We start from the raw sequence: 17,667 nt of genomic DNA, 5'->3' as shown, positions 1-17,667 counted from the left end.
ATGAGCAAAATAACCAGGTAACATCATAATGACAGGATCAAATTTACACATAACATATTAACCTTAAATGTAAATGGGCTAAATGCCCCAATTAAAAGACACAGACTGGCAAATTGGATAAAGAATAAAGACCCATCAGTGTGCCATATTCAGGAGACCAATCTCACTTGCAGAGACACATAGGCTCAAAATAAATGGATGGAGGAAGATCTACCAAGCAAATGGAAAACAAAAAAAAAAGCAGGAGTTGCAATCCTAGTCTCTTACAAAAATAAATTTCTACAGTTAAAAAAAAATGGACTTTAAACCAACAAAGATCAAAAGAGACAAAGAAGGCCATTACATAATGGTAAAGGGATCAATTCAACAAGAAGAGCTAACTATCCTAAATATATATGCACCCAATACAGCAGCACCCAGATTCATAAAGCAAGTCCTTAAAGACCTACAAAGAGACTTACACTCCCATACAAAAATAATGGGAGACTTTAACACCTGACTGTCAACATTAGACAGATCAATGAGACAGAAAGTTAACAAGGATATCCAGGACCTGAACTCAGCCTAATATACACCTACAGAACTCTCCACCCCAAATCAACAGAATATACATTCTTCTCAGCACCACATCACATTTATTCCAAAATTGACTACATAGTTGGAAGTAAAGAACTCCTCAGCAAATGTAAAAGAACAGAAATTATAACAAACTGTCTCTCAAACCACAGTGCAATCAAATTACAACTGAGGATTAAGAAACTCACTCAAAACCGCTCGACTACATGGAAACTGAACAGCCTGCTCCTGAATGACTGACTACCTGGTACATAATGAAATGAAGGCAGAAATAAAGATGTTCTTTGAAACCAATGAGAACAAAGACATAACATACCAGAATCTCTGGGACACATTTAAAGCAGTGTGTAGCGGGAAGTTTATAGCATTAAATGCCCACAGGAGAAAGCAGGAAAGATCTAAAATTGATACCCTAACATCACAATTAAAAGAACTAGAGAAGCAAGAGCAAACACATTCAAAAGCTAGCAGAAGGCAAGAAATAGCTAAGATCAAAGCAGAACTGAAGGAGATAGAGACATGAAAAACACTTCCAAAAATCAATGAATCCAGGAGCTGGTTTTTTGAAAAGATCAACATAATAAGTAGACTGTTGGCCAGACTAATAAAGAAGAAAAGAGAGAAGAATCAAAGAGACACAATAAAAAATGATAAAGGGGATATCACCACCGATCCCATGGAAATACAAACTACCATCAGAGAATACTATAAACACCTCTATGCAAATAAACTAGAAAATCTAGAAGAAATGGATAAATTCCTGGACACATACACCCTCCCAAGACTAAACCAGGAAGGATGTGGATCCCTGAATAGACCAATAATCGGCTCTGAAATTGAGGCAATAATTAATAGCCTAACAGCGAAAAAAGTCCAGGACCAGACAGATTCACGGCCGAATTCTACCAGAGGTACAAAGAGGAGCTGGTACCATTCCTTCTGAAACTATTCCAATCAATGGAAAAAGACGGAATCCTCCCTAACTCATTTTACGAGGCCAGCATCTTCCGCAGAGACACAACAAAAAAGAGAATTTTAGACCAATATCCCTGATGAACATCGATGCAAAAATCCTCAATAAAATACTGGCAAACCAAATCCAGCAGCACATCAAAAAGCATATCCACCATAATTAAGTTGGCTTCATCCCTGGGATCCAAGGCTGATTCAACATATGCAAATCAATAAACGTAATCCAGCACATAAACAGAACCAATGACAAAAACCACATGATTATCTCAATAGATGCAGAAAAGGCCTTCAACAAAATTCAACAGTGCTTCATGCTAAAAACTCTCAATAAACTAGGTATTGATGGGACGTATCTCAAAATAATACGAGCTATTTATGACAAACCCACAGCAAATATCATACTGAATGGGCAAAAACTGGAAGCATTCCCTTTGAAAACGCCACAAGACAGGGATGCCCTCTCTCACCACTCCTATTCAACACAGTGTTGGAAGTTCTGGCCTCAGCAATCAGGCAGGAGAAAGAAATAAAGGGTATTCAATTAGGAAAAGAGGAAGTCAAATTGTTTCTGTTTGCAGATGACATGATTGTAGATTTAGAAAACCCCATTGTCTCAGCCCAAAATCTCCTTAAGCGGATAAGCAACCTCAGCAAAGTCACAGGATACAAAATTAATGTGCAAAAATCACAAGCATTCCTATACACCAATAACAGATGAACACAGAGCCAAATCATGAATGAACTCCCATTCACAATTGCTTTAAAGAGAATAAAATACCTAGGAATCCAACTTACAAGGGATGTGAAGGACCTCTTCAAGGAGAAATACAAGCCACTGCTCAACGAAATAAAAGAGGACACAAACAAATAAAAGAACACTCCATGCTCATAGATAGGAAGAATCAATATCGTGAAAATGGCCATACTGCCCAAGGTAATTTATAGATTTAATGCCATCCCCATCAAGCTACCAATGACTTTCTTCACAGAATTTGAAAAAATTACTAAAGGTCATATGGAACCAAAAAAGAGCCCACATTGCCAAGACAATCCTAAGCAAAAAGAACAAAGCTGGAGGCATCATGCTACCTGACTTCAAACTATACTACAAGGCTACAGTAACCAAAACAGTGTGGTACTGGTACCAAAACAGACATATAGACCAATGGAACAGAACAGAGCCCTCAGAAATAATACCACACATCTACAACCATCTGATCTTTGACAAACCTGACAAAAACAAGAAATGGGGAAAGGATTCCCTATTTAATAAATGGTGCTGGGAAAACTGACTAGCCATATGTAGAAAGCTGAAACTGGATCCCTTCCTTACACCTTATACAAAAATTAATTCAAGATGGATTAAAGACTTAAATGTTAGACCTAAAACCATAAAAACCCTAGAAGAAAACCTAGGCAATACCATTCAGGACATAGTCATGGGCAAGGACTTCATGTCTAAAACACAAAAAGCAATGTCAACAAAAGCCAAAATAGACAAATGGGATCTAATTAAACTAAAGAGCTTCTGCACAGCAAAAGAAACTATGATCAGAGTGAACAGGCAACCTACAGAATGGGAGAAAATTTTTACAATCTACCCATCTGACAAAGGGCTAATATCCAGAATCTACAACAAACTTAAACAAATTTACAAGAAAAAAATCAAACAACCCAATCAACAAGTGGGTGAAGGATATGAACAGACACTTCTCAAAAGAAGACATTTATGCAGCCAACAGACACATGAAAAAATGCTCATCATCACTGGCTATCAGAGAAATGCAAATCAAAACCACAGTGAGATACCATCTCACACCAGTTAGAATGGCAATCATTAAAAAGTCAGGAAACAACTGGGTATATACCCAAAGGATTATAAATCATACTACTATAAAGACACATGCACATGTATGTTTATTATGGCACTATTCACAATAGCAAAGACTTGGAACCAACCCAAACGTCCATCAATGATAGGCTGGATTAAGAAAATGTGGCACATATACACCATGGAATACTATGCAGCCATAAAAAAGGATGAGTTCATGTCCTTTGTAGGGATGTGGATGCTGCTGGAAACCATCATTCTGAGCATACTATCGCAAGGACAGAAAACCAAACATCGCATGTTCTCACTCATAGATGAGAATTGAACAATAAGAACACTTGAACACAGGGTGGGGAACATCACACACTGGGGCCTGTCATGGGGTGGGCGGAGGGGGGACAGATAGCATTAGGAGGAATACCTAATGTAAATGACGAGTTAATGGGTGCAGCACACCAACATGGCACATGTATTCATATGTAACAAACCTGCACATTGTGTACATGTACCCTAGAACTTCAAGTATAATAAAAAAAAAAAAAAAGAGGAAGATAGTAATTTTCTGTAGAGAAACCTAGCAGACATTACCTTGGCCAAGAAATTGAAGTTAATATCATCAGTGGTAAGTCATGTTAATATAATGTACCATCTAATATAATGCAATGAGAGAACACCTTACCTTTGTGGTATTGTTTCACAAAACCCATAACTCCGGTCTAATAATTAAAAAATATTGGACAAACCCAAAGTGAAGGACTTTAACTACCTGACTTTGATTACCTGAGCAGTAATCTTCAAAGCTATCAAAGTCATGAAAACAAGTAACAGAAAAAGGATATTAGTGAGAAAACTGGTGAAAGGCAAATAGGGTCTCTAATTTAGTTAATAGTTACCTGTCCAGAGTTCATGTCTTAGTTTTGACAAATATATCATATTCATGTAAGATGTTCACATTAGGGGAAACTGGTTGAATAAATGATAAAAATCACTGTTTATCTCCTGTAAAGTTTTGATAAATGGGAAAAAGGGCTTGTGAGGCTCATCTTAAGTTGTAACCAATATGGTGTGTTTTGTATGTCTTTCTGTATTGTTTTAGCATAAAGAGGGGTACCTTAGGACAGAACATGGGCTTAGGACACCTGTAAGCCTGCTTTGCAAGATGGCTCAGCAAACTGGTCAGTCATGTCCTTGGGAGCTTGACCTTGTAACCATGTGGCTGTGCTTTCTCTTTTCACAATGGTGACCTGGGTTTAAGGTCCAATTCCTGGCTTGGAAAATGAGTCCTTTATCTTCTGTTTGTCTATGTATTTATATGTATTATGTGCATGATGTTTACATATGAAAGAGCTTTAACTAATTGGTTTAAAAATAATACAAGCTTAAATCAAATATTTTGTCAGAAAAGTAAAAAGTTTAATGCCTTTTACCTCATATGACTTAAGTAATCTTTGGGAAATAAAGACAGTTTTAAAAATTATTGATATAATAAAAATGTCTTCAAAATGTAAACATTTGGTATAAATTATGCAGGTCAGATATTAGGTTTGCTAAATGCTTTAAAGTCATAAACTGCTTCTTTGGCTTTTAAAATATTGTTCAATTTATTTTGAAGCATTAGATCCTAGGCCTGGGAACATGTGAAATTAGCCATGCCCCCTAGCTATGCAAAGAAGGTACTAAAGAAAAGAGATTTTATATAAGAAAGGATCTTTTATGGTAAATTCTTGTCCTAAAACTAAAGTAAAAATGACTGGTTGTTTAAAAAGAGGAATGTTTAGGACAATTCAAAAAGTCTAAGCATGTCATAAGATGGTCTATGTAAGTCGTGAAATAATTTGTGAAAGGGAATTTATGCAAGAAATGTTGTGCAATTTAAAGGTGATTAGGCCTCCTAAATGCTTTATAAAATGCCACTATGATTATTAACTGTACAACTTGACTGCTTTGCACTTAGTTAAGGCCTGGGATATGTGGAGCAAGATGCTGGAAAGAGTCAGATCTTATCTGTATTTCTGTCTAGGTCCTAGGCTCAACACCTAGTACATAATTAAAATCCTAAACTAACCAGAGTTTTCCACCAAAAGTAAAAGTCACTAAGGGTTAACAGTGTAACATGTATTTGAAACTACTGAAAAAACAGTTTTACATGCAAGGCATGTAAAGAGAGTGACATGTGTTTTTGGTAAAAGATTATTAAAAGTCATGGGAATGTGAAATTCTTTTGCTTAAGTTTAATGGGTTAAAGGATTGCTTTAAGTGAGATAGGAAAAATCTAAAGGTTTGAACAAGTTGTGGAAGGTTTGTAAAAATTAATCTTGTAAAATAATTTCTATGTATGAAAATATTGACTAAATTTAAAGGGGTATTATCCAGTTTTTCCATAAATTAAACATAGAAATAAAAGCAGAACAGGGTTTTCTTAAAGCACTAATCTGCTTTTTAATAACAAAAATTTGTAAGGGGTTATAAAAGGTTTATAAAACCCTCATCTTATGGTCAAACTGATTAAGGTTGGATAGATTTGTCTATGAGGTTTTTATTAAAAATTGGGGTTGACATTAATAGTCCACTAATGCAAAGGTGAAATTTGGCTTCTCTCTTGAACAAGATTTTCATGGAATATTAAAAGATAATAAATATTTTTTGTTTGACTTTTAAATACACTACCAAAAAAAAGGAAGGGAAAGACAAAACATAGATTGCTTGGAAAGCTAAGTCTTCCCTCTATCAATGAGTAAAGGTTTTTGCCTTTTTAAAAATTTTTGAGTCATCATTTTTGCTAATTGAATGACTTATGGTAGCCTGGGATTCTAGTTCATAATATCAAGTGTTTTAAACCTTTAACATATTTAATAGGCTTCCCAAAATCAAATTTCAGCTTCAAAACAGTCTTTTCTGACCTCTAACTTTGAAGTGCTACAGAGGGCCCTTGAAACATCCAAAAGAGACATAAACAGAATTATTTAACATGTTAAGTTACATGGGAAGCATTGTCAAAATAAAAATAATGTTTAATTTTCAGGTTATATTTTAGTGAATGATATTAATATATGTTCCAAACTTGGATGGGATTTCTAAAATTCTAACATGTCTGAGTATATGCTATCAATCATAATTATGGTTATTATGTGAAGTTATTCTACACCACAGAAATTACCAGATTTCCTTGTATAAAACTGCTAATCCAAGTAGAACAAAAAATTAATTAAATACCAGGAAAATACTTTGCCAGATTTTCATGTTAAACCAGCTGATACTGAAATTGTTTAGATATACAATTTGAACTCCATGGTCTAAGTCAAATTACCTATGATAACCCATTAGCTATCAGTGCTATGCACCTAAACTGGGGAAACAACTGGTATTCAAGAGGACATAAGTCCAATGTTAAGGATGGACTCATGGAGAACCAGGGCATCCACCATGTCCTTCCTGAATCCTTAAAGCTTTTGTTATTAAAGGTTCTGCATTCCATGACTCATCATGGAAAAGATAAAATGATCTAAATTAAATATATTGACGTAGTGACTTATAAATTGTGAAAATAGTTTAAAACCAATATTTGGTTCCATATTCCTAGGATGACAATCAAACCTTCAAGTACATTTGGCTATCTGATGGGCTGTTTACATTTATAAAGAGATTTCATTCAATTGTCATTTTCAATGCATGTTTTATGTTATAACAGTTAATTATTATGCCACAGTATATTTTCACCAGGTAAAGAAAGCTTTTACGGTTCATTAAGAACAACCAAGCCCTTCACAATCTAGACCCTGAAGACTGGATCTTCTGAGAATATCAGAGAAAGACTGTCCTTGCCATCCACCCTGCAACAAAACTTTGGAACCTTGAATCTTGGGTTCATAGTCTCACAACTGAAAAGGGTCCCTCCACACTCTTGGAACTGTACACCCATTGGAACCCTTAAGGTAAAACTGGTATCCTTGATGTTAACAGCTTTTCCCAAGATCATGGATCAAGACTTCTACTAGCATGAGACTCTTGTCTTTGAATATTTTTTCCTTATTTATGTCTCTATGAACAACAGAAATGAAAAGGGGGTCTACTATGTGCACTTATAGGGTATACTTTGATTTGTGAAGGATTTTGCAGCCAGCCTTATACATGAATAACTTTATACTTTGATAGATAAAAGATGAAGACCCAATGTAGGTGAGAAACTTTAACGGCCCATACATTGCCTCACAATCAGTCAAAACTCCTCTTAACCCACATCATGGGTAAAAGAGAACATTGCCAGGAGGCCTTCACTCTTCTAGAAGGACATCATTTTTTAGGTCCTTTTTTCATGGTTCAGAATAAAAGAGGCAATAATTAGAAATGTATCCCTCATGATAGGCTCTATAGCAGATTTTACTGTAAAGGCTGTGGTTACACAACAGACTTTAAATTCTCTTATAAAGGTTATGCTAAATAATAGAATTGGCGAAACAGAAAACTATCTGTGCCACTGCTGACACTTGTGGCCTATGAAGAAATATATCAAATGAAGATTATAGAGATTCATTTGTAGGGGATTAATGAAGAGATTGGTTAGTTAAGTGAGTAGTCGCTTTATCTAGCTCATTCTTTTTTCTATTTGATTTTTGGTGATTTGGTTTATGTCGACCCTGAGTAAGGAGCTTACTCTAAACTCTTGGCATTATCCTCCTGATAGTCATAATAATAGTGCGCTGTATTCTCTCAAAGGTTTTAAATGTTTGTATGCAGCCATCTCTAGAACATCAAATGGTCTCTCTTCAACTGGAATGACAAAAGCTGAAAGAAATATGTGACCATAAGGATACCATAACCTATGAATGATATGCTGAGATGGGAAACCCAAAATGATGGTAACAAAGAGTGGCGCTAAGGCCCTAAGTTTTGGTCACACTCTCACCTAAGCAAGAACCTGACCAAAAGAGGGAAATTTTTTAAACAAAATTATGGGAGGCCATCGTTTTGGATTAACCTCACATACTAGGCCCCAATCGGCCAAGCTAAACTAAAATGGAGTCACTCTTGCTAAAAGTGACATAATCAAACTAAGACTTTAAGAAAACACATAGATCCTAGAACAGATCAGGTTTTGTTTTTCTCCAGTAAACAGGACTTTCCAGCATAAGGAGGTCCCTCTACTCAGTCCTTGTTCCTACCTTTCCAAAACTCACTGGTCTACTGCTTTCCACTGGGTTTCAAGACCAAATAAGTACATTGACAATGGTGATAGTGACATCCATAACTAAAGTTTTGGTCAATCTCTCAAAATTGAGTAAATGACCAAAAGTGGGGAATTGTTAAAGCAAACTAATTATGGCCTGAGAAGTACTCCATACTTCTATATCTGAGTCCTTGCAGATTAACAGCAACCTAGGACTGAAAACCTAACTTAGGAGGATACATCTGTAATAACAGCTAAGTCTTGGCCAACCCTAGCAGTCATACTTCAACCATGCATACACTGCTGAGTGTTTAAACAATGTTCAAATAAGGCAAATGCCGAGCTACAACCAATGCAGCCATTCTGTACCTTACATCCAATTTCTGTATGTCATTTCCCTTTGTTTGTCTAGAAATCGACTTCTACCATGTGGCTGCACTGGATTCTCTGTGAATCTGCTGTGATTCTGGGGGCTGCCCAATTCACGTATTGCTCATTGTTCAATTAAACTCCTTTAAATTTAATTCAGCTGAAGTTTTTCTTTTTTTTCACCTCCAATGGGGTGCTAAGAACTCTCTGCTAGAAATCTGGGCTCTCACAAAGGTACTCTCATCTATGATGCTTGTCAGAATTGGTGTTTCCGTGAAGGGACAAGGGGCTGAAAAACTCCTATTCTGCCATCTTGCTGACATCGCTCCTAAGTTAGTTTTAATACCACTGTGTTTCCATTTTCATTCATCGAAGTGGATTTAACTTGAAAAACTACTCTGCAGAATAATTTTATTAATCAGAAAATTTAGGAATCTAAAAGAACCTGAAGAAACATCCAGTTCAACCTCTCATTTTACAAATGAGGAAGCTCAGGGGCATTAGGGTGACTTACCTAAAGTTGCCCAATAAGTCATGGAAGGAGTGAGCTGAGAACCTAGATCTAATTATTGCATCCACTGAAAAATACCAAGCATTTTGAAAATACCTCTTAATGATAGTGATGCTTTAACTCAACAATTTATTGTCCTTAAATTGATTCTTGGGCACTCTTCTTGTTATACTCTTTAAGTACAAAGAAAAGTAGCATACTGTTCTGGATTTATACAATCAGATCTAAGGACTGATATTATTGTAATTGCTTGGTCCTTAAGTCAACTGGCAGTGCATCAAGCATGAAAATCAAAAGCATGTAAGGAAGCAGGAAGATGTTGGCAAGCATAGATGCACTTAGGAAGAAAAGTCTAATCTGAACCTATCAACCTTAGCGGTTTTCCTTTAAGAAAGCACAGAAAAACCACAGTGGCTACGGAAATTAAAACTGTGTCCTAACAAATGAGAGGTGCTGTAGATAAGAAGAGCTGAGGAAAGAATAACAAGTAGTTGAATCCTCTGTACACCAATCAGGGTTTTAAAGATACATTTGGTATTCATGTAATAGACGAAGCATTGGAGTTAATAATAAGACCAAACTATAAGAATAATTCTCCTCTTATTCTAGATTCAGACCAATCAGTGTAGTAGTGCAAAATTTATAGTTAAATGTAAATTTCAAAACTAATTATGATTTTCAAATAGCAGACAGTAATTCAGTCAGAAACACAACCAAATGAAAGTTTCCTATAGTTTGCTTTAAAGGATTTTAGAAAGCAGGGTGAAAAACATTCATATTGGCTATGAGTTTTAAAAAGCGCACTTGAAGCTGTGGACTTCTCATGGGTGTTCTAATTAATTTATCAGGGTCTTAATTGAACCGGAACCTTCTGTTTTATTTCTAAAGTTGTTCCAAAGATGTACAGAATATTCAGAATCAATCCATTTCAAGAGGGCTTGCTCCCCATAAAATGTTCAGACCAAAAGACAATACATTATACTCTTACTTTCTCTGCTGGGCATTTTAGGTCTGTCCTTTTAGCTACCACATACCATGTCATATACCCTCGATTTGCTGGAATGTTCTTTTTTATTTATAATTTTGGTGAGACAGAATCTCACTCTGTCATCCAGGCTGAAGTATAGTGGCATGATCACAGCTCACTGCAGCCTCAACTTCCTGGGCTCAAGCGATCCTCCCACCCCAGCCTCCCAAGTAGCTGGAACCACAGATGTGCACCACCATGCTCAGCTAATTTTTGTATTTTTAGTACAAAAATACAAATTTTATTTTAGGATTTTGCCATGTTGCCCAGGCTGGTCTCAAACTCCTGGGCTCAAGTGATCTGCCTGCCTCAGTCTCCCAAAGTGCTGGGATTACAGGCATAAGCCATCATGCCTGGCCAATTTTGATTTTTCTATCCCATTATCAGGACCGTGAGTCCCAATATTTTGGCAAGGGAAATACAATCCCCTTGACTTGGCACAAAGTGAACCAATAAAACCACCTTAGGAGGCTCACAAATCGTTAAAGCAGGCCTAGAATTTGGCACAACAGATGAGTTCTTGATTAGCAACATGTGGAAGCCAGTTTCTTGTTCAAGAGGATGAGGGTAAATGGACAATGAGGCAGCATGTTGCTAGGAATCTAGTGACATGGACTGGTAAGTCAAGAGCACCCTCCCATTCTGAAAACATTGAACTTAACTAGCTTTACCCTAACTAAGTACATCTGCTACAGCCTGACACTTCTGACACCAGTCTGAAATATTTGTGTTCAAAGAACATTCTCCAGTTGAGGCAGTATATGCATACAGAAACACCATCTAAGAGGAAAATATGATATTTATTGAGTAGTTCAATTTCCCTCTGTAAAATAAATTCTAAGAATTCTGGATTCTTCATTGCTAGCAGCATCTACATTTGTTCTACTTCGAGAGGAAAAAAAGCATTCATAAACTTTAACTCCTATTATAACTTCTTTGCTTTTAAATACTAGTAATCAGTTGAAAATATTCAGTTGACTGCTTCTATATAACAAGTTCTTGTTTTCACTAACAGGAAAGCAAATCCAAAGAAAGTTCTTGTATCCAATTGTCACTCAACCAGGTAGGAGTGGCTAGTGACACAATACAGGTATTTTCTTTGAGAAGCTGATTTTGAGTTTTCCTTTCTCCTTTATTTTAAAAAATTTGCATACCTGCCTAGTAAGAACAAGCACAGCTTTCTTTGATTTCAATTCTCTCAGGAGACCAAGAAGATGTTCTTATGGATTGAACTGTGTCACCTCAAAATTCATATGTTGAAGCCCTAATCCCCAATATGACTGTATTTGGAGACAGGACCTTTTTAAAAAGGTAATGAATGTTAAATGAGATTATAAGGGTGTGGCCCTAATCTAATTGGATGGGTGTCCTTATAAGAAGAGACTACAGGGGAGTACAAGCATAGAGGAAAGGCCAAGTGAGGACATAGCAAGAAGATAGCAATCTGCATCCCAAGGAGAGAGGTCTCAGGAGAAACCAACCCTGCTAGCACCTTGATCTGCTACTTCCAGCCTCCAGAGCTGTGAGAAATAAATTTATGTTGCTTAAGCCACCCAGGCTTAAGTATTTTGTTATGGTACCACTAGTAGACAAACACGGATGCCAAATACTCAATACAACTTTCCCTACAAGATGATGCCTGAAACCTCACCTTACTAACTCCTCTTTTCATTAAAGACAATGGCTGGTTGCTGTGGCTCAAGCCTGTAATCCCGGCACTTTGGAAGGCCAAGGCAGATAATTTGAGGTCAAGAGTTTGAGACCAGCCTGGCCAACATGGTGAAACCCCATCTCTACTAAAAACACAAAAAATTAGCCAAGCATGGTGGCCCACGCCTGCAATCCCAGCTACTTGGGAGGCCAAGGCAGGAGAATTGATTGAACCCGAGAGGCAGAGGTTGCAGTGAGCTGAGGTCATACCACTGCCCTCCAGCCAGGGCCACAGAGTGAGACTCCGTACCCCACTCCCCAAAAAAAGACAAAAAACTGCTTCAACAAATGGTGCTTGAAAAACTGTTAGGTCCACATGCAATAAAGTTGAACCCTTACCTAACATCATATACAAAAGTTAACTCAAATTGGATTAAAGACTTCAAACTATAAAACTCTTGGAAGAAAACATAGGTCAAAACCTTCATGACACTGGATTCGGCAGTGATTTTTTGAATATGAAAGCAAAGGCTCAGGCAAACAAAAAACTAAAGTAGATTCATGAAAAATTTTTAAATTTTGTGTATGAAAAGGCACTATGAACAGAGTAAAAAGGCATCCTAGAGAATGACAGAAAATATTTGCAAATGATATGTCTGATAAGAGGTTGATATCCAGAATATATAGAAAACTAAAACTTAACAAAAACAAACAAACAACCCAACTCAAAAATGGGCAAACGATTTGACAGACATTTTTCTACAGAGATATACAAAGAGGCAATAAGCACATAAGAAGATTCAACCTCATTAATGATTAGAGAAATGCAAATAAAAGCTACAATGAGATATCACCTCATACTCATTAAGATGGCTATTATCAAAAAAAAAAAAAGAAAATAATAGGTGTTGGCAAGGATGTAGAAAAACTGGAACCCTTATGCAATGTTGTTAAAAACCAAAAATGGTATTGCAGCTGTGGGAAATAGTATGGTGATTCCTTAAAATAATTAAAAATAGAATTACCATATGATGCAGCAATTTCAGTTCTGGGTATATGTTCAAAATATTGAAAGCAGGTTCTCAAATAGATATTTGTATACCCATGTTCATAGCAGCATTAGTAGTAGAATGGTGCTTGCAAGGGGCTGGAGGGAAGGGAGTTATTATCTAATGGATAGAGAGTTTCAGTTTGTTAAGATGAAAAGAGTTCTGGAGATGGAAGATGGTGATGGTTGCACAACATTATGAATGTATTTAATACCAACGAACACTCAAAATAGTTAAGATGGTAACTTTTATATGTATTTTACCACAATAAACCAATAATAAGTTTTTCTTAAAAGGCAAAAAACCGAGGCCCAAGTTCATGACATTTGGATAACTAAAAACTGAAACCAGCTACTTTCTCCATGGACTTTCCCACTCTGGGCATCAAGGTAACCACAAGATTTGCAGAGTAAAAGACATCCCAGAAAGAAACAGCCATAAAAAAGGGTCCCAAATTTTGTGTATAAACTCTGCCCAAATCTCTGGCTGACTTTTATACCATGTTTCTACAGGACAAATGTCAGCCAGACCAGATAAGATAAAATAACAAACTGAAATTAAAGCTATCATTCTCCACAGGAAGGCCAACTTTTTAGTTTGAGCTGAGTCAAAATAACCACTTGATAAAACAAAAGAAATCAATATCTTCCAAATAAATAACAGGACTGATATTACAAAAAAATGGCAGAGTAGGGATCTCTAAAACTCAGTCCTTCCATTAAAGTAACAATTAAGCCAAAAAAATGTTAGAATCAACTTTTTCAGAACTCTGGAATCTAATAAAAAACTTACAACAATGATAGGAAAACTTAAACGGAAAGAAGTTGCTAAACTTTGATAAAAGAGTGTCGTAGCATTTTAACCCATCTACCATCTCCCACTTCCCCAGTCAGGCAGTGGACATGAAAATGGCGGCCCACATTCCTGGTGCAGCTTGCAAGGGCCAGAGAGATCAATATGGACCTTGTTCTCAAAAACTTTGGTTGTATGTTTTTACCTGTCTGGTGGCTCCCTGAGAGATCCACTCAGGAGCTTGCCCTTTTTCCTTTTTTCTTTTCTTTACTTTTCTTTTCTTCTTTTCTTTTTCGCACATGCTCAGGAGTTTTCTCAGGCTGAACTTTGGTGGGAAATAAAATTGTGCAGTTGCTTAGAAAAATTGTTTTGCAGCTGCTCAGAAAGTAAAACATAAATTTACCATGTGCACCCCTAAGTATGTATTAAAAAAATTAAAAATAGACATTCAAACAAAAACTTCTACATGAATGTTTCTAGCAGCACTATTTACAGTAGCCAAAGGGTAGAAACAAATCAAATGTCCATCAACTGATGAATGGATAAACAAAACATGGTATTTCCATGTCGTGGAATATTATTCAGCCATAAAAAAGGAATAAGGTACTCATATGTGTTGCAACATGCATGAACCTTGAAAACAACAAGCTAAATGAAAGAAGGCAGACACAAAAAGCCACATATTGCATTATTATATTTATATGAAATATCCAGAGTGGGCAAGTCTATGAAGAAGGAATGAAGATTAGTGGCTGCCAGGGGATGGGGATAGAGAAAGAATGGGGAGAGAGTGGTGAACTGGTACAGGTTTCCTTTTAAGGTAATGAAAATGTTCTAGATTTAGATAGTGATATAGTTAAACAATGTTGCAAATGTACTAAACACCAATGAATTGTACCTTAAAACAGTTAAAATGGTGAATTCTATGTTTTGCAAATTTTACCACAATTTTTAAAATAACAAAATCCAGAGTATCAACAATGTATTTTTCACAACGTCCAGGACACAATCCAAAATTACTTAACATATGAAGAAACAGAAAAAACACAACTTAAGAAACAGTAAATAAGTGTGACCTCAGGATGACCCAGGTGTTAGATATAGCAGACCATGGTTTTAAAGTAATTATAAAATTATGCTCAAGGACGTAAAGGAAATATGTTTACAATTAATAAAAATATGAAAAATCTCAGTTAAAAAAATAAAAGTCACACCAAAAAGCATAGAACTATTTAGGTAAAAGTACAATATCCGAAGAGATATCTTACGTTCATAAATACAAAGACTCAATATTGCTAAGCTGTAAATTCTTCCAAATTTGATGTATAAATCCAATGCAATCTCAATAAAAATACCAGCAAGATTTTGTTTGTTTGTTTGGAGTCAGGGTCTCGCTCTGACACTTGGAATGGAGTGCAGTGGTATGACCATGACTCACTGCAGCCTCGAACCCCTGGCCTCAAGCAATCCTCTTACCTCAGCCTACCAGGTTGTTGGGACTATAGGCACATGCCACCATGCCAAGCAATTTTTTTTTATGTTCTGTAGAAATGGAGTCTCACTATGTTGTCTGGGCTGGTCTCAAACTTGTGGCCACAAGTGACCCTCCCATCTCAGCCTCCCGAATTGTTGGGATTATAGGAATGAGCCACAGCACCCTGTTTACCAGCAAGTTATTTTGTGGCTATTGACAAACTGATTCTAAAGTTCATATGGAAATGGTATTGGTGAAAGAATAGAGCAATGGAACAGATTAGAGAGCTTATATGAGGTAACTAAGATAATCAAATTTATAGAGCAGAAAGTAGAATAGTAGTTACCACGAGAGCTAGCAGAAGGCAAGAATGGGGAGGTACTGTTTAATGGGTACAGAGTATAAAAATGCAAAGGACCTGGAATAACCAAAGTAATTTCAAAAACAAATAAATAAAACAAAACTGGAGGACTCACACTACCTGACTTGAAGACTTATTATAAAGCTATAGTAATCAAGACATATTGTGTTTGTATAAGGATTTATAAATTCATCAATGGAACAGAATAGAGCACAAAGATATACTTTCAGACATACAGTCATTTGATTTTCAGCAATGATTTTTACTAAACTGACAGGACTATTCAATATTGTAGCTCAGACTTGAACATAGTGGAAAAAAGACCACAAAAGTAAGGACTGTGCATGATCAAAGAAGCTTATCTGCCTGCCATCTTCTAAGGTTGCAGGCCTAGACGACAGTGGTAAAATCTCAGTTTTCTGAAACCTTAAGCAATCAGTTAATCAAATTCAGTATGTTTTCCAGACAGCTAAGTTTATCTCCCCTAAGCAACAAAATTTTTAATTATTAATATTAACTATTTTAGGTGGAAACCTTAACATGATGTATTCTTTGTTTACCTGCCTTCTTAAACAGAAAATAATTAAACCTTTTCTTTAATGACTTAAATTTTTCATTACTAATATCAATTATGATAGTTCCCAACCTCACTGATGTTCAGAATCTCCTAAAGAGTGTTTTCTAAAAGCACAAGTTTTTGTACCTCACCACTAGAACAGTCTTTTGATGCAGAAAGTGTGGAGTGGGGCTTGGGAATGTGTGTTTATCTCCCCAGGTGATGCTGATGATCAGCCTGTTGGGGAAACACAGTGGTGTGCAATGGTGAAACTCCCAGGGGCTTCTGAGCAATGTAGAACTGTAACTCCTCTGCATGTTAGCTTCAGTTCTTGTGCCTGAATTTAAGGGGTCTTTTGTTTTAGTTCTTTGCTGCCAGTTCACCAGTTGCCTGTCATCATTCTTCCCAGTATGTCTGCCTGCAGTAATGACTCACCTATCTCCAATATATTGCTTTTATTTGTATTTATTTTTATTTTTTGAGACAGAGTCTCACTCCATCACCCAGGCTGGAATGCAGTGGCGCGATCTCGGTTCACTGCAACCTCCACCTCCGGAATTCAAGTGATTCTCCTGCCCCAGCCTCCCGAGTAGCTGAGATTACAGGTACCCACTGCACCCAGCTAATTTTTTTATTTTTAGTAGAGACAGAGTTTCGCCATGTTTGCCAGGCTGGTCTCGAACTCCTGACCTCAGGTGATCCACCTGCCTCAGGCCTTCCAATATGCTGGGATTACAGGCATGAGCCACCACACCTGACCAAGATGTTGCTTTTATATTCTATGAATTTACAAGATAAATAAAATTACTGCAATTATGTATAAATTAAGAATAAATGGAACACCTTTGGCTCCAAAGTCACCAAAACAAACTACTGCAAAACAAACAGAATTCTGGAGATGATCAGGACTTGGAGGCAGCAGCTATGATTGAAGGTAGAAATAAGAATAAGACTAAACTCAGGGATATTCACGAAATTGATTAAAGATCTACATGCCAACACCACTGCCACCATTTCGTCAACAAAATCATTCTAAAGAAATTGAACGACCTATCAGAGAAGGTCAAGGCTGTTAGTGTGAATAACAGTAACCCATGGTGACTGTATTATTACGTTTTCATACTGCTATAAAAAATATCACCCAAGACTGGTGATAGTATAAACAAAGGAGATTAATTTGACTCACAGTTCCACATGGCTAGGAAGCCTCAGAAACTTACAAACATGACGGAAGGGGAAGCAGCCACCTTCTTCACAAGGCAGCAGGAAAGATAGAGAGAGCAAAGGGGGAAGAGCCCCTTATAAAACCATCAGGTCTCATGGAACTCACTCGCT

The sequence above is a fragment of the Pan troglodytes genome, chromosome 2 (genome assembly GCF_028858775.2).
Source record: "Pan troglodytes isolate AG18354 chromosome 2, NHGRI_mPanTro3-v2.0_pri, whole genome shotgun sequence".
NCBI classification, from domain to species: Eukaryota; Metazoa; Chordata; class Mammalia; order Primates; family Hominidae; genus Pan; species Pan troglodytes.
The sequence above is the reverse complement of the archived record's forward strand: the minus strand, read 5'-3'. Positions refer to the sequence as shown.